We start from the raw sequence: 17390 nt of genomic DNA, 5'->3' as shown, positions 1-17390 counted from the left end.
GGTTAGTTGTCTTCTGTGGGCTAACGATAAGACGTGTTTATCAGAAGAGCGCCTTTTGCTTACTGTTACGAAGACGTTAACAAACTTGTGCGCACGCGACTCGCGTGCGCGTGCTTTGGGATTACGTTGGTTAATAATATCGTAAGCAAATCACGCAGACCTTTTTAATTTTTAACGTGTGCGATTTTGAGATAGGAGTTGAAAAGTTTTTTAGTTTATCGTTTGGCGGTTTGTTTAATGGTCGTTGTCGTTTACCGTGAGTCTACAGTTTTCCGTGTTGGAATAAAGGTGTCTGTTTGGATTTCCCGTTTCACTTTCAAACACCTATCTTATATTGAAGTTCGTTTTGGTTAAATTCTTACAAGCGGGACTATTATGTAAGTGCTAATGTTCCTTTCCTTGTGCTTATATATATATATATATATATAGTTCTTTTGTGAGTTTGTTTGAGTTTTTAGCTAGCTTTGCATCTTGCCTTTATATCGGAATGTTGGTTTGTCCATTCCAATTTAGCTTAGCTTCTGCTTATAAATTCATATTTCAGTTTACGATAAATACTTGGATACCACGACTACGTTTAATAAAACGATCCAAGGCTTGGCCGTAAAATATACCCTCGCTTCATAGTGTGTCTTCATTTGCGAAACTCATAGCTGTCGTCGAAATTTGCTTCGCTTGTGTCGGCCGCTACATTCGTAATCTCAAAGTGTTTTGGTCACGTGTCGTCGCGTGATCAAATTGAACTCACGATGCTGCTACTTTACAAAGGTTCACGGCAAAATGAGTTTGCTCATGAAATGTACAGCTTTTCACTTTCCATGTCACCACAACGACGGTACAAAATCTTCAAACCACCTCTGATTTTTGCTTTAGGTTAGGTGTTTTCGCTTTTATTTACGCCCGAATTAAGGTGATCGTGACCCTACTCAACGAGTTTTTCCAAACTATACAGGAATTCCCGCTTCGATATGTTGATTGATTTCTTTCCATAAAGTGGCATCACCAAAATAGATTTCGAGAGAGCCTCTTGCAAAAACCAGGCGTTTCCCACAGGATGTTTCAGAATTATGATAACTTTTCTGGTCTCTTATTCCACTTTGAAAGTTATCATGGCAAATTGTCACCTCGGCTAACAGGGTTACACTACCCGGCAGACCAGGTAACCCGCCCACCATCAGCGTCAAAATTAGTTTAAACATCATGTTTGACGATTTCTATCTCTGTGAAGAATAACAGTCTTGTTTCTATCACACTCTAAATCATACACAGACCCCCTCCCCCATTTAATGATGGCTAAAAGTTCATGGAGTCCCGATACAGCATTGTTTTTGGAGAAGGGGGCGAATTGGTTAACTTAACGAGAGAAAAAGAGATAAAATTGAAGTACTAAGGGGTTGAAAAGATCTATGTGTCAACAACTTAATCGCAGATTGTAGGAGGGTCACTCCACCTCTCGCGTAAATAAGAAAAAGAATAAGAAATTGGATTGGCTGGTGACCTCAGCTATCTGGGGTCGCCCACCTTCTTGTAAAGAAGCCCTTACTGAGAAAGCCTGAGCAAAAATCAAGCGTTTTCCACAGGAAGTGTCAGTATTTTGGTAACCTGTTCTGCCAAGAAAATATTCATAAAACTTAAAGAAATGCTAAAGTATTCGTTCCACACTGTGTTGAAATCATCAATCGATTTATGGGGGTGCTATTTGAAATGAGTCTTAATGATTCGTTACTCTTTGTAAAGCAGTGTAAGTAGTTATACTTCAGAGAGAACATTTAAATTTCATTTCTCCATGTTTAAGGGTTCAGTAAATAACAAGGAGTCACTGATGGTCGTGTTTACGACTTGGGAAATATAAGATATACTCTAAAATATACGACGAATAGCGAAAAAAATTTTTTGATGAATCATAAATTATTGAACTCAAAAAAGGAAGGAATTACGGACATTGAAAGTCAAATGATTCCAATTCAACCGCCGAATAGTTTTCCTCTTTCCCTTGAAGGTCACTGTAAGGTTGTTCGGATGAAGAACAAGAAGGCAGAAACAAGTTACGACTTGTTTATTCAACACACACGATCACCGGCTTGAAAGGCAAAAGCGGAAAGCATGGTCTCTCGGTTACAGTGGCATAAGTGACGTACTATGGCATTAGCGAAGTGAATTAACGATTACATCAATATTGTTACAGTCACCAGCCTAACTTACACGCTACCTTTCAAGGCAGTGATTTCTGGACGATTCGGCAGTACATTGCAATCTCCTTGGTTCCTATATTACCTAGCCCCCTACCTAAATAACATGAATTGGAAAAAGTCGCTTATTTGCCCAGGCCTCTCTGCCGTGCATAGGTTTAAATTAAACGCAGCGATTTGCACTCCGCTGATGTTTATCAAAAACTCCTTAAATACAAACATGCTAAATAACACAAGCAAAAAAACCTCTCAAGAAACGGTTTCCGGGAGAATACATCAGTTTGCTATTTTGTCTCACTTTTATCTTGGTCTTAATGCCGGCTACACGCACATTGTCCTATCCTGGAACACATCTGAACACTTCACCTAAGTACAAAGGACCAACGTTGCTTTCTAGTTCTTAGCCATCTTCAAAAGTGTGTCTCCAAGCAAGTAAAAGGGAACATCTACCCTTCATTTCGTGTTTTCACGTGTCCTGTAAAGGTATACGAGTGACCGTCAGGTGTACACAATCCCCAGCTTTTTGGGCAGATGTTCTGCACGTGAACCGATGCTCCAGACTTAACAAATGGTAAACACCACAGCGTACACTATTGAGTTATGGATGCACGCGGGAGGTTGCTAAGCACGAAAGAAGCGTAAGAGTCGCTCGAGGCGATAGCCGAGAGCGACTCTAGCTTCTTCAGTGCTTAGCAAACCTCCTAAGTGCGTCCATAACTCAATAGTGTACGCTGTGGTGTTTACCATTTGTTTTATAACATAACAGTGATACACTGTAGTTAAAGAGTTCCCTTTTATTTAACAAATCTTACGTGACCAGAGAAAACAAGCGCGCGCGGAAAAGTAGTCTTTGCAATTGCTCACGTCAGCAGCGTACACCCATGGGCAAATGGGGGACGCTAAATTGACCAATCAGAGCGCGCGCTTTACTTTGGTTATGTTATAATAAGCGGTGGCACCACAATCTTACAAACTTGGTTGTTTCGCATTGTCTAGTATTCGTTATATACATTATCTCACTTGCGGAACTCCTCGCCCGTGGCGATGATCCAGAATCTCTTATCATGGTTGACAAAGAGTGAAATCTACTCTGGCGAGATGATAACCACACTGTCGTAATGATACTTCACAGTATGAGTAGTTAGTCATCAGATAGAGCATATGCGAGGCAATAGGAGAGGAGGTGTCGTAGGGATATGGAAGCAAGTCCACGAGATCCAATCGATTGTCACATCGGATGACGCTGATTTAGTCTTGGCGAAGCTAACTTAAATATTGTATTGAGTCGGCTGCCCCAAACTCAAGCCTAACCTAACCTCTTAGATAATTGCGTGTCACAATTGGTAGTGCTGGTGTAACACTCCACTGCTGCTGCTGGTGTAAAACTCCACCGCAACCTCTTCCGCATCTTCATTTTTTGAAAAAATGCTTCAGGTCTTTCCTGTTTGTCCATGAACTATCACCCTTTACTGCTTTATAAAGTTCTGTCACTAGATACGGAAAGCACTTGAGGACGACAAAGTTCTGCAAAAGATCCTTTCTGTTTGTAAGCTTGAGATTGTAAGCGTGAGTGTACGAGTTTCGGATGAACCGTACGAGTTCAACGGCCGATCTGGTATCGTACTGTCGTTTGGGGTGTTTAAAGGTAACATCATCATAAATGCGTCTGATGTTATCGACCCAATGAATGGAGGTTGCACGAAAATGACTACAGCAAAACATTTCCAGATTCCTTTCCACTCCACTTAATCGACGTAGGCGAGAACGTCTTGGCTCTTCAAATTCTTTTTGATTTCCTACTAATTTCAGAAATTCCACTTTCCTACGATCATCCCAAAAGAAAGGAAAATTCAGCAAGGAGGAGGCTGTCGGCCGTCTTTTTGGATCTTTTGAAAGCATTTCCGTTATAAGGTGGACAGCCTCTGAAGAAAGAGAGGGGCACAAATGTATTTTGTTCCTTTGAATGTTTTCCTCTATTTCGTGAAAATTTGACATCAGCGACTCATCGGAGCTGTTAAAAGGATGCTTCTTTCCCGACATGACATAGTGGAAAAGAAGACCACAACTGTAAATGTCGGTAGCTTTACTGTGCTCTTCAGGGTTCTCTACCAAGAGCTCTGGGGCCATCCAACAACGAGTTCCCGCCTTTGAGTGCATTACAGATTCGCTACCACTTGTTTGCTGCAGGAATTTACTGAGTCCAAAATCACTAATTTTTACAATAAAATTTGGCTTGCTCTGATACAAAATGTTTTGAGGTTTCAGATTCCTGTGGAGAACATCGCATCGGTGTAAAAACTCTAAGCCGACGGCAATCTGTGAACAGATTGTGGAGGCCTGACTGCATTCTTCATTGCGACTGAGATACTTGTCTAAAGAACCCTCCATCAATTCTTCAACTATGTACTCAAAGTTGGAATCTCTTGTGCAAGCGATGTAATTAACAACAAATGAACAACTTGACGATTTTAAGAGGCACTTGACTTCTCTCTCAAGCATATCTCCCTTCTTCTCTAATCTTGCCTTTTCCAGACGTTTTAATGCTACCTCTCGGCCATCCCTATCATCGATAGCAGGAAACACGCAAGAAAATGTACCTTTTCCGATTGGCTTGATGTGATAATGATAATTTTCAACTTTTTGAGAATTCTCACCACGCACCACCTCAGACAGTAAATCGTTATGCTCGATAGATTCAGAAATCCATTTCATCTCTTTGGTAATCTTTACGTTTTTACATTTAGATAGCATATCTTCGCAAGTGTTTCCATGAACGTCAGGGAGGGTAAGGTCAGCGTTATATTTTTGAAGAAGTCGAATGAAACCGATTGCTTGTTCGGAAAGCGAGTAGTCCGTCTCACTTAGTTTGTTGCATACCAAATGCAGAGGTGTTTGTTTGCACTTGTTTTGCGCATTGACGTCACATTCATGGTCGAGCAAATATTCACAGAGTTCTAGGGCCCTTTCATTGTTAACAATACATAACTTGTGTAGTAGATGGTCTCCACGCTGATTTCTATAACACCTCGCAGACTCAGCCATGTCCCGATTTTGATCATCTTCGAAAATTGCCTTTAGAAGAGTGAATGCACTTGTGAAAGATTCGTTTTCTAAAAGGACCTCAAATGGACACTTCCCATCACAGTTTGCAATCCAAAGATTCATTCCCAGGGCTAAAATTTGGCTCATTTGATCTAATTCGACCAAGTCTTCCAGTAAAAAGGGTTGCCTCATTAATATGTGGAGAGGTGTGTCTTCGTTGTCGTTTCTTGCATTGGCAGCTCCACCATGGGAGACGATTTCAGTCCCAATTTTAATCGTTTCATCACTGATTTCCACGTGCATCAGGTTTGCCCACAGATGTAAAGCAGTGTTCCCTTCCGTATCTCTGGAATTGATTTCAAATCCGTACTCTTGCAGGGTGGCAATGCCATTGTAAACCATCTGGAGCCCCTCTGATGCTCCTAAACCGCCAGTTTGTAAAAGAAATAGGAGAATATGCAGAAGAGACCTGTCCTTTTCGTCTTTAACGTTAGGTCTCGCCTTAGCCTCCAAAAGAATACGCCAGATTTTAATACCTTGAATTCCAGAAGCATCGGAAGATGTTGGGAAAAGAGTATCATGAGTCAAAGCTCTAGAACAAAAATCACATCGGCTACATCGGAAGGACAAACTATACAGAAGAGGGGTTTCACTTGAGTCGTTCCTAGCGTTAACGTTGGCTCCGTTTTGAAGCAGGAAATTAACAAAAGTGTTCCAACTCTTAGGTGAAGCACTTTGTAGCGCTTTTTCTACAGCGTGAAAAAGACAAGTGCGTCCTTGCTGATCTTTTTCGTCAATTTGGGCTCCTTCTTGAATAAGATATTTTGCTAGCTGTACATTTGGCATGGAGAACATGAGGTATGGAAATCCATCCATTTTCTCCATAGTTGAACATCCAGTTTCTTTGAACAAAGTCTGCACCACCTCACAAATTTCGTTTTCATTCCAGCAAAAAAAAGCAGGACGAGAATCCGGTCCTGTATACTCTTCAAGATGCTGTAGAAAGCTTTTTAGAAGTTCTTTCCCATTTATGCCGAGTTCCCTCGGGAATATCTGAAAAAGTCTTATCAAACTGCAGTCCTGACGATTGTGCAAATTCCTTATTATTTGTAATGTATCTTCATTCGAAGTTAACATTTCAACAGGATGGTCGAAACTTCTGATACCCTGTTGTGGCAAAAAACAGAGCTGAATGAGCCTTGAGGGACTTATGCTTTCGATAAAGTGGATTTTCTCTTTAAACAGCTCTATGATATCGCAGCAGTGGAGCACGATTACAAGCTCTAGCGAAGTTTGAAACTGATTAAAATCAGATGAAAAACCAATATTTTCTTCATACGTAAAGATTTCCCCTACTAGTTCTTTGCTTCCAATCAGAACTGCACTATGAAGAATAGACCAGCCACCTACATTTAACGGAAATGAGTGACCGGAACTGAGCATGTCACCAATTTTTTCAACGGGATTGGAGGAATTTAAAATGAAAGAAGGATCTAGGTAGTCTACTACTTGATAATTGCGAGTGTTTGTGAGAAGAGACCTGGGCGACCTCCGACATCCCGTGAGATCCACCTGCTGGAGAAGAGGACAAAACCAAAGTAGAAGATCCACAACTCCAAATGGCCAGTATTCGTCCTTTATAGTACTATTTCTGAGAACGATGGAACGAGCATTCCTTGCTTCTAAGCATTTGGCAATTAAGCCACAATCAGACGTGATAGAATCGTTCGAAATATCAAGAATCTTATCTTTTTCTTCGTGTAGCTGATAAGGGTAGATTTCAAAGGCAGCATGCACTCGGGATTTTTTTTAGCACAAAATACTTGGAGTCGTTTTCGATAAAATCTTCCACACCGTGTGATCCCAGCTCGGTCTCTTTCACATTATCGTGTAAAGTACTAAAATTGCAACCTGTCTTGTCAAATACTTCCTTTTCCAGACGTTCGACCCTCATTGACTGTTTACCGGACACTTTCAAGATGTCCAACAACAATTCATCAAGTATTATGATGGATTCGCAACTGATTTCCTGAGAAAGAATGAAAAAATAATGGAAGAAAGTATCAATTTTGAGAGATGTGTTTGATGATATCAAGCGCAAAGTGCACACCTGGTTGTTACAACATTTGCGGACGAGCAAGTCTTCGAGTGAGTGAGCGATATGACATCAACGACGATATCACTTATAACGCTCTTGACAAGTGATATCGTTTTATTTGCATATGCCTCAAAACGGGATCTGAACGATTATAACCCACTTATTAATTTTTGCGCGATTCTATTAGCCACTTTACGTCACGTGGTACATTTTACATCGATTTTTGTCCTTCAATTGTTTCCGTAGAAAAGAAACAAAGCCAGAGGAAAAAAAGCTACCTCAAAAGCGTCACTTTTTCAACTTTCTCACTTTACGTGGGAGAAAAACGAACTCGTTTTATGGAGTCCACTGCTAGTGGAATCGCTGTCACAGCAGTATACGAAAATTAATTGAAGGGTTATAAATCAGGTAAAACCCCTTCTGGCTTATTGGTATTTCGGCTGACAATGTCCTTAAACTGAGAGATTGTCCTTAAAATTTCACATTTGCTTACGAAGCTTCGCTTCTCGGCCCAATGCTCATTTTTCAGATAATAACTCAGCCGTGGAAATTATCAGCCGACATATATACCAGACACCTGTATAGGTATATTTAATAAATTTCTTAATAACGAAAAGAGAGCCACTCACTGACGATTTTGAATTTCGTCAGGTGTTACGCCGCGACACATACGAAACTTGTATCCCGTGCATTTACATCTACTTTATTACTCTTCAACGCCATTACACATCAAGAAGAGATAAAAGAATAAAATTATAAACATAGCTAATAAAAATAATAAATGAATAAATAAATAAAATATGTAATTAACAATATAGCTATACTTGGAAATAAAAACTTAAAAAAATTTTGTACCGCAGAAAGCTGAATAATTAAGTGATCTAGTTCCAGGTGATAAACTGTTTCAGTCCCTTATAGTTCTCGGAAAGAAACTATACTTGTAGTAATCATGATGTACAGGTGGTTGAATAAATGAATTCGTCGAGTAATTTCTAGTTTTCCTAATAGACAATTGATAATAAGACGGGATAGGCAAAGCAATACTATTGTTCACAGATTCATGGAAAATTTGTAGACGATGGGATTTTCTTCTCTCGCTTAGTAAATTCAAAGATAGCGATTTCTTCAAATTGGACACGCTGGTGTTATAACTATGATCATGTTTAATAAATCTCGCTGCGCGATTTTGGATAGCTTCTAGTTTCTCCACTTGATTCTGTCTATAAGGATCCCATACTGCAGACGCATACTCTAAATGTGGCCTGACAAGTGATACATAAGCTGCACGTTTAGTTTCTTCAGAGCAGGCATACAAGTTCCTTTTCACAAACGCAAATGAAGAGTTCTCATTTTTAGCAATCTTGTCCGCATGAGAGTTATCACGAGGACTTATCTAAATGCATCCTCGCTCTATGCATCATAAGGGATTGAGCTACGGTAAGCTATTTTTGGATATGGTTGAGAATTTTTTTAAAAGCAATCTCCAGGGGAAGAACTCTCTAAGCTTGCAAAAGTTTTAGAAAAATTACACAGACGAGGCGCTTGGAAACTAGGCAGACTTTGTACTCGAGATGATAAATGCAATATCCACTGCAGATATTGGATTATCATGTCAACTTGTTTATTGATTGAATGCTCTCAACCAATCAGATTTTTTATAGTACGTCTAATGTATAATAAATCGCTACAGTAACTATTGTAGAATCTTCTACGTATACTTACTATTTCTTCATCGGAGCTAGAAAAAGAATGCTCACTTTCCGCTTCATCTGCAATCAAAACATTTTATCTTTAAATTAAAAATGTAATGCAAACGGCATCATTAGATATGGGTGTGGGTTAATCAGTATTCGTCATTTATCACACGACAGAGTTTCTGTCGTCAGTAGATAAAGTCAATTTTGACGGTTTCAGCTTTGAGATTAGAAGACCGAAGAAAGAGAGAGTCAAGGAGCATGGTTCGATTGGTTCAAAGATACAGTCTCCTGTCGTTTTAAAGGTACATCCTCAACAGCACACGTGGCTCATTCTGAAATGAAGTTAGTTTTATGTGGAATTTAGGGAATGACCGGTGATATTCCCCAAATGATATTACCCAATATCATACCTCAGGTCCAACAGGATTCCGAAGTATCCGCTTTAGATTTAATGTAAGATGAGAGAGCGTTTTGCTGTTGTCACAGAGAAAGGGACATATTTGTTTGTTCATAAAGTCGTACCAGAGAAACATCCCAGGCTGCAAACAGTAACCTGTTCGTCACATGACAGGACGGAAAATGCGTGCACTGTAAGTACCCTCCCGTTGTCCCATAGAAAAAGGCTTTGTATGGGACAACGAGTGGTACTTACAGTGCACACACTTTCCGTCCTGTCATGCATTTTGTTTCACGTACTGCGAATGTATTTTAAGGATATTAAGCACAGTAGCCTCCATTCAGCGCGAAAAATATGCTGTTATATTTGCCATTGGACAAAATTTATTCCTCGCACCTCACAGCCTTACTCGAGCTTCCTTCGCAACAGATGATGTCCGCAGACAAATATCCGAGCTTATTTTTGCGCCAAATAGAAGCTATCGTTTTTATAGACTACACGCTTTTTTAAAGCACTTACATGATTCGTGATCAGATGACAAGACAGAGTTGGAAGCGATGCTTGGATGAAACCAATCTATTTCGCAGTCGTTATAAAAGGCCTCGTTTTCATCGGAAATGCCTAAAAGTAAAAAAAACAGAACAAATAAATATACGAGAGAAAATGGTTTTACCAAAGAACGAAAATTCATTCGTTCATATTCAAGGAAATATAAAATGGAGTCGCACCAGAGAACACTGAAAAGTAAAAATCCATTATATTTGTATAGGTAATCACATGATTTCGAGTGCAATTTGGAATAAATAAGCACGAGTAAATTTTTTCAAAGACAAACAAAATTGCATGAGCCCGTAGGGCGAGTGCAATTTGTGGTCTTTGAAAAATTTACAAGTGCTTATTTATTCCAAATTGCATGCGAAAATCATGTGATTATCTATTAATAATATACATGAAAAAATACGAGGTAGCTTCTCATAACTACGCAGAAGAAAAGCGCGCGCATCACGAGCAAAAATAATTTATTCAAACCCTGCAAGTTACATTGACCTTGACAATGACCTTGACATTGATCTTGACATTGATCTTGACATTGACCTTGACATTGACCTTGACATTGACCTTGACATTGACCAATCATTCTGACCAATCAGAATGTCTGGTTTGTTTCTTTTTTTGCACTGAATTAACCCTTTTCTGCACTGAATTAACTCTCTTCTGCACTGAATTAACTGAAAACTGCATTCATCTTAACCAATCAGAACTGAGAAATTTTTTCATGTATATTATTAGAAGGATAATAAGCACGGTAAATGGTAGCTTTCCTGTGCACTAGGCCTAGTCTCCACCGAAGTTTTGTCATTCGACACTAGGTCAAACCTCGGCGCACATGTGTTTATATCGCCTATTGTTTTAGCCTTTATTTTTCGGATAAGGATCGTTTGACTAGTCTCACATCGAAGGATTAGAACATTACGGAAGCATTACGGACCCTATAGCAATTTTCAGGGTTATGGATATGGACACTTGCTTGTTTGTACGCGGAATTCCCCTACGGTATTGTATTCGAACAATGTGCCGAGCGTAGTTGATCGAATCGAATAAAACTAAAATGATACTGAATTGACAGCTGTTATAAGCACAGTAGCCTTCACTCAGCGTGAAAATATGCTCTTATATTTGTCCTTGGACATTATATGTTCCTCGAAGCTCGCAGCCTTGCTCGAGCTTCGTTCTCGGAAAACTGTTCGCTTCTCGGAGCAGGTAATGTCCGCAAACAATTATCCGCGCTTGTTTTCGCAGCAAAGGGGGCCATTGTTGTTAGAGATTCAGGCGCTTTCTTAAAGCACACGATTCATGATGAGATGACTAGAAAGAGTTTGAAGCAATGCTTGGATGAAACCAATCAATGTCGCGGTCATTATGAAAGGCTTCGTCTTTCTCCAAAATGTCTAAGGGTAGAAAAAGAAGAAACACTGAAATTTCAAATATTCGAGAGACCGAAAGGTAATATGAAATGTAAATTTTGGCATTGTAAACGAAACTTAGTTTTCGGTGAAGTACTTTAAATATCTGGAGCTCTTTCCTTTCAAAATGATTTTCAAAACAAGTTTGGGTCACTCCCATGTTGATCATCCTAGAGAAGATGGAAGAGAAGAAAGAAGGGAAAAAAGAGACTTCTCGAGCCCTCCGACTGAATATCCAGTCGGACTTTTTTCTGTATCGTGAAATCAACTCCACAAGTGGTATTTTCACTATTTTCACCATGATGTTCTACGGGATTCGCGGTTTATGACATAAATCAAGAGATTGCGGTAAAAACGTGCTGCAAAAAACATTTGAAACAAGAAAGTGATAAACAAGGGCGATTGATTTACCCTACGATACTCTTGTGTTTGTGAAGTAAACTTCGGTATGACTTAGGTGAGGAATGCACTATCAAAGCATGGCAGATATGATTCGAATGTGTGTTCTTTGCGTGCAATAATCCCATCGATTCCATCGGTTTAAATACGGCGTTGGAATACTAAATCTGGCGTATTACACGTATGGCATCAACTGAGATCGATGACCATTTGATTTTCAAGGTGACCCTTCGAATGTCAGAAGACGATGTCAGCGATGGATGACTGGGGAAGAGTTTTTCCTTGTATGCACACAAAAAGAGCCTGATCATCATAGCAGACAAAGATGAAAACAAAGTCCATAGGAGAGCTCTAAATACTTCAGCCTACATTCTTCATATTCGAAACGTTGACCGACACTGGTGAAATCAAAGGTTATGACAAAGTCGGTGAAAGCCCCAAATGATTACTTCATTCCGAAGATAAATTCGACTTTTTAGCTATAGATCTTCCGACTGAAGTATGGAACAACGCGACGGTGAAACTGTGGCTCAATTCGTAACGAGATTAGGGCAAGTGGTTAAAGATTTTGATTTCGATGATCAAGCAGAAAACCAGATACGAGATCAGCAGTTGTCTAGCGCTACAATTTACAAGAATTGGGGAGATAATTGCTTGAAAAGGAGCTCTTACATTCGACGGCGGCAAACCATGAAAGGTCGGGGTTTAATCGCAGCTAAAGAGTATGGCGGTTGAAAGAAATAATTGTGAACTTAGCCGGTTCGCAGTGAGCAGTAGGATAAGACGTTTCAAAGCACGTCCTCAGTCAGCAGTATACGACTCCCGTTAAGAAAGGAAGCTAATTTTATGTGGAGGATAAGGAATATCCGGTGATATTCCCTGAGTGAAATTACATGATTTCTAAACCTAAAGTCCAATACCATTTACGTCTCTCCTTTAGATTTAATTCAAGATGAGAGAGCGTTTCATTGTTGTTGCAGAGATAAACAAGGTTGATTGAATTATCGATACCAACATTATGTTTATTACTTACTTGGTTGTGAGTTCAAATCTTCAGCTAGATCACGCGAGGTCCAAGCGACTTGGTCCTCGTTATCGGTAAACTCTTCTTCATCACTACCTCCTGAAAAGGAGCAAACAATTAACGAAAAACTCTGCTTAAAATAATTAAACTAAAACATTACTCTCGCGTTCTGAAATTTGTATTATTTTCTTAGAAATACAAAAGGATTTAGAAATCGCAATAAACACATTATCCGACAGTGTTCAGATGGATAACTCACTGTGTGGTGCGTCTTCATCGTCTTTTGTAACACTTGATGACGAAGGGTTTCCATCTTGTAATGGTATTTTCAGACATTCTTCATTGGCTACCTACAAACCAATGCAAAAATCAGATAATCTATATGTCACAGATGAATAAAGGCTGATAGTTTCGAAAGAAACTGTTTGGTGCTGCGTCGGTGGGAGTAACGAAATAATTCGGATATATCAACAAAGTTGAAATGGTAAATTGGCCACCGTAACGATTACAAAAGCTGACGTTTCGAGCGTTAGCCCTTCGCCGGAGCGAATAATTATATATGTCACAGATTTCGTTGAGACCCATCAGTCTGATAGCGCCCAGCTCCACATCCAAATGAAAATTCTAGTTCGAGCCCTGGATGAAGTCGCTATGTCGTGGTCTTATAAGTTATTATATCAAGGCTGATAAAAATGGTTACTACCGAAACACGGAAGCTGAGGAAATATTTGTAATATGCGATAGAATAGCATCCTTTAGATCCTAAGAGAAAAAGGGCTAAAAGCAAAAAAAATCATAACAAAAAACATACAAATTTTTGCTTGCCAGACAATGATGGATTTTGAACTACTAAAGAATTAGTTCAGTCATGCTATTTCTTGGAGCCGTGTTACTCACAAAGGTCACTTACATCCGAGCCACTCACTGCTCGGCTAGTGGTCTCGTCTTTGCCATCTACCTTCTCCGAGCTTTTCTTTTTCTTCTTCTTTTTACTTTTTGCAGAAGATGTTTTCTGGTCGTCATTACTGTCCCCTAGATAAGGAACTAAGCTTAATTAAGAAATCACTCTATCACCACGGAACCAACATTGATTGCTTGGAATTACGAAAGGATTTAGGAATTAAAACTGAATTGAAACTAAGTCGACAGTATTCGGGTGGAAAACTCACCATGTCGGGCTTCTTCATCGTCTTTTGTAACACTTGATAGAGAAGGTTTCCTTTCTGGCGAAGGACCTTCTTCATCGGCTACCTGCAAACCAAAGCAGTAATCAGATAAGCCATATATCCAAAGATCTCGCGGGAGACCCTTTGGTCTGATAGCGCCCAGCTCCGAATCAAAATAGCTACATTCTGTGGTGTGGTCTTTGAAAAGATATTTCATCGAGGAAGATATAAACGGCTATCGCCGAACTGTTGACGCTGAGCAAATACTGGAGGGATTCTTCAATGAAACAACATCTTTTTACCTTTCGGAGTAAAAGGATATAAAACAGTCATAACAAAAAATAAGAATTTTGCTTTCCAGAAAATGAACTACTGTAGACTGTTCCACGCTAAGGCTTAGTGCTGTTAACTCATGAAAGTCACTTAAATCTGAGCTACTCACTGATTGCTTGGCAGTGTCGTCATCGCCATGTGCCTTCTTCGGCCTTTTTTTTTTCTTCTTTTTTTTCTTCTCCTTTTCACTTTTCGCAGGAGTAGTCTCCTGGTTGTCAATAGTGTTCATAGGTTGCCCCACCTTACAACAAGAAGCGCTTAGCATCAGTTGACGTCAGACTTCGCTGATCACTGGATTTTATTCTGGTCAATATATCAATCTCGCGACTATCAAACACGTGACATTTGTAAAGATGCTTTATCCGGCAACCACTGAGCTACCTTAAGGTGGCTCAAAATGATTTTAATATTTTGAAACAATAATTTCTTGATGGATCTTAACCTCCAGACCTTTTTTTTATCCCTTAAAATGTCCAATTATTTCTCAACAAATTGCGATCATTTCTCTAACAATTAGAATTCCATTATAACATTACAACCTAAAACACAACCTCAAGTTTTACTTGTCCGCCTGAAACTCAAAATAGAGTAAGATGACCCCTTTTTCATCACTGAAGTGTAATTTATCCGAATAAGTATCTTAAATGAAGCCATATGAAGGTAAAATTAAGGGTGTTTCTAAGAGGCTGTGATGTTGCTACGTAATTAACCTGATATGTCATAAGAGCATCAAAACATTGGCAATTGATTGAACGTTTCTTATGCTATTTCAAGGTACTCATCTTGGTTCGCATTTCTCAGATTTAGACAACTGCGTGTCGTACTTTAGACATCGCATGAACTTGTACGTTTTAAAGTAATTTAATTTAATTTAGTCCATTTTCACTGCATTAAGTTTTGCTGTGGGGAAGGACTAGAAAGGAACATAGGAACCATTCGTGCTAGTCCACCCTCCCACCCATCCCACCCCAGGGGAGGACATCCATCACACAGTAATCTCGTGTTTGGGAAATTAACGTCTCCTACCCCAACCCTTCAGGAGACGGGACCTCCATTTATTCGTCCCTATCCGAGAAGACTAGAATATCTAACCATTTCTTGATGTCATAGAAAGATAGCAGATTCTTCTCAATTATTTTAAGACCCTGAGTGTTGGTCCGGCCGGGGCTCGAACCCTCGACCTCCCGCACAACAGTCCAGCGCTCTATCCATTAAGCTATCCGGGAGGCGGTTAGTTCTTAACTGAGCTTTAGTTCTGTACTTTAAGTATACCTCTCCATCTGGTTCTCTAAGGGAGCCTTCTGGGGTAGAAGATATGAGATTCAACCCTCCATCTGGTTGTCTAAGGGAGCCTTGTGAGGTAGAAGATATGAGATTCATTTCTGCATGTTTGGACTGGATGTGTGCGGAAACTGTTTTATACTGAAGTGAAATGAAGATATAGGAGAAATTTTTAGTGAGGTTCCACAATGTTGGACGTCTGAGTCTAGTTTGATGACGTATTTATCACTTCTGTCCCTCAATCCATAATATTCCCTAATAATAATATAGTTTACCACAGTGCCAACGGAGAACCGACCCAACTAATATGAACCCGAGGTCTATTTGACATCGGTACGATTAACTAATCGTTACCAGAAGCAAGAAGGTAAGAAAAGCAAAACCATATTTATTTCAACTGCTGAGATTCCGAAACTAATTACCACCAAATACCTAACTGATCCTTTACAAGGGTGATTAGCAAAAATTTGAACATGTATCTTTCAGGAGAAGGGGATGTGGCTGGAGTTATTTGCTTAATCTCAACAGATCGTCTAAGATACTATCTAAGACTTGTTTTAGCATTATTAAGATATTCCTTAGAACAGAGGATTCAAGCTTTTAGGTTATTTTACATTTCATTCAAAATGAACATCAGTCATGGAAATGCCCCAGTTGAGCCTTTAAACTTCTTCAATACGTGCCTTTGTTGCAGAATATTTACAACCTGCCCGTGGGCAGTGAAAGTGGAGCATTTTCTTCTTGCTCCAACCGCACGAATCTGGAGATGCGCAATTTCGTCGAGGCAGTTCCTTGCCGGCATTCGTCTTTTTACGGGTCAAATATCACTGTAATGGAAGAAATATACCTCTTAGTGAACTAATGGAAGAAACTTATCTCCAATTCTATGGATCTAGATTGTCCAAGTTCTGTGTTTTCAGTCCGTTTTAATATCCTCCACCTTAAACCATCGTATATTATCTTTGCTTTATTCCTACATTAATTTTTTTAACTTGGTGTTTCTCTTTCCCAACAAGCTATGATTTTGAAAGATGCGATGGGGAAGATCGAATTTCAAGCGGTTCTCCCGTATTCAGTTGGATCGACGGTGAGGTTTGTGACGGATCGAAACAGCCGATTGGGACATATATAAAAACGTTTTTTTAACTTGCCAGAACAACAATGAATTAAGTTTAGCTTCGTCAAGCCTCAGTCTCTAAAAATAAAATCGAATAAAGCTTTTGTTATGCAGAATTTCTACTTCCGGACCCATAACTTTATAGCACACAGAAGGGATTTGATATTTGCAAAATGTTCCTATTGATTCAGTAGCTAGAATGTTGCTTAACTCTTACATTTTGTCCCTTTCAATCGTAATCTGATAATTTCGATTTTGCAAAGTTATCGATCAAACTGAGAATATCGATACATGTTCGTGATCTACCTGTTAATTTTCTTGAAAAGTGTGCAGAATTTTGAAAGCTTAACTCGCGCGCTCTCTCAGGATCTGTCAGTCTGAGGTGTTAAAAAAAAAATGAAATGCAACAGTTTAAGTATAAGTGCAAGACTGACTCTCTATGCCGCTTATTCCTTCGATCTCACTGGGCAATGAAGTTTCGAATGGCAATCTCATATTACTTTCGCTTTTCATGAAATCTGAGGTTATCAATGCTTCGCAATACCGGCGAAGGCGTATTCTGATAAAGAAAATCCAAATAATCAGACGGATCTTGTCAGTCGATGCGTTTCACTTTCTGAACCATATCAAGATATCAAGACTTGCGTAAATCAACTACACCACAATCTGTTCATTCATTCATT

General features: G+C 39.4%; 1 pseudogene across 1 annotated transcript; it reads right to left on the bottom strand.

Moving 5' to 3' along the window:
- Positions 1 to 2041: 2041 nt before the first annotated feature.
- Positions 2042 to 16238, bottom strand: LOC148725677 (uncharacterized; annotated as a pseudogene). The gene is made up of 8 exons (XR_015991160.1): positions 14419 to 16238; positions 13980 to 14061; positions 13721 to 13842; positions 13070 to 13160; positions 12820 to 12909; positions 9943 to 10044; positions 9052 to 9098; positions 2042 to 7260 (listed from the first exon to the last, which is right to left on the bottom strand). The product of XR_015991160.1 is annotated as an uncharacterized LOC148725677 (transcript).
- Between the last annotated feature and the right edge of the window lie 1152 nt (positions 16239 to 17390).

This window comes from Stylophora pistillata, chromosome 8 (genome assembly GCF_964205215.1).
Source record: "Stylophora pistillata chromosome 8, jaStyPist1.2, whole genome shotgun sequence".
Classification (NCBI taxonomy): Eukaryota; Metazoa; Cnidaria; class Anthozoa; order Scleractinia; family Pocilloporidae; genus Stylophora; species Stylophora pistillata.
Note: the sequence above shows the minus strand (reverse complement) of the source record. Positions and strands in the feature narration are given on the sequence as shown.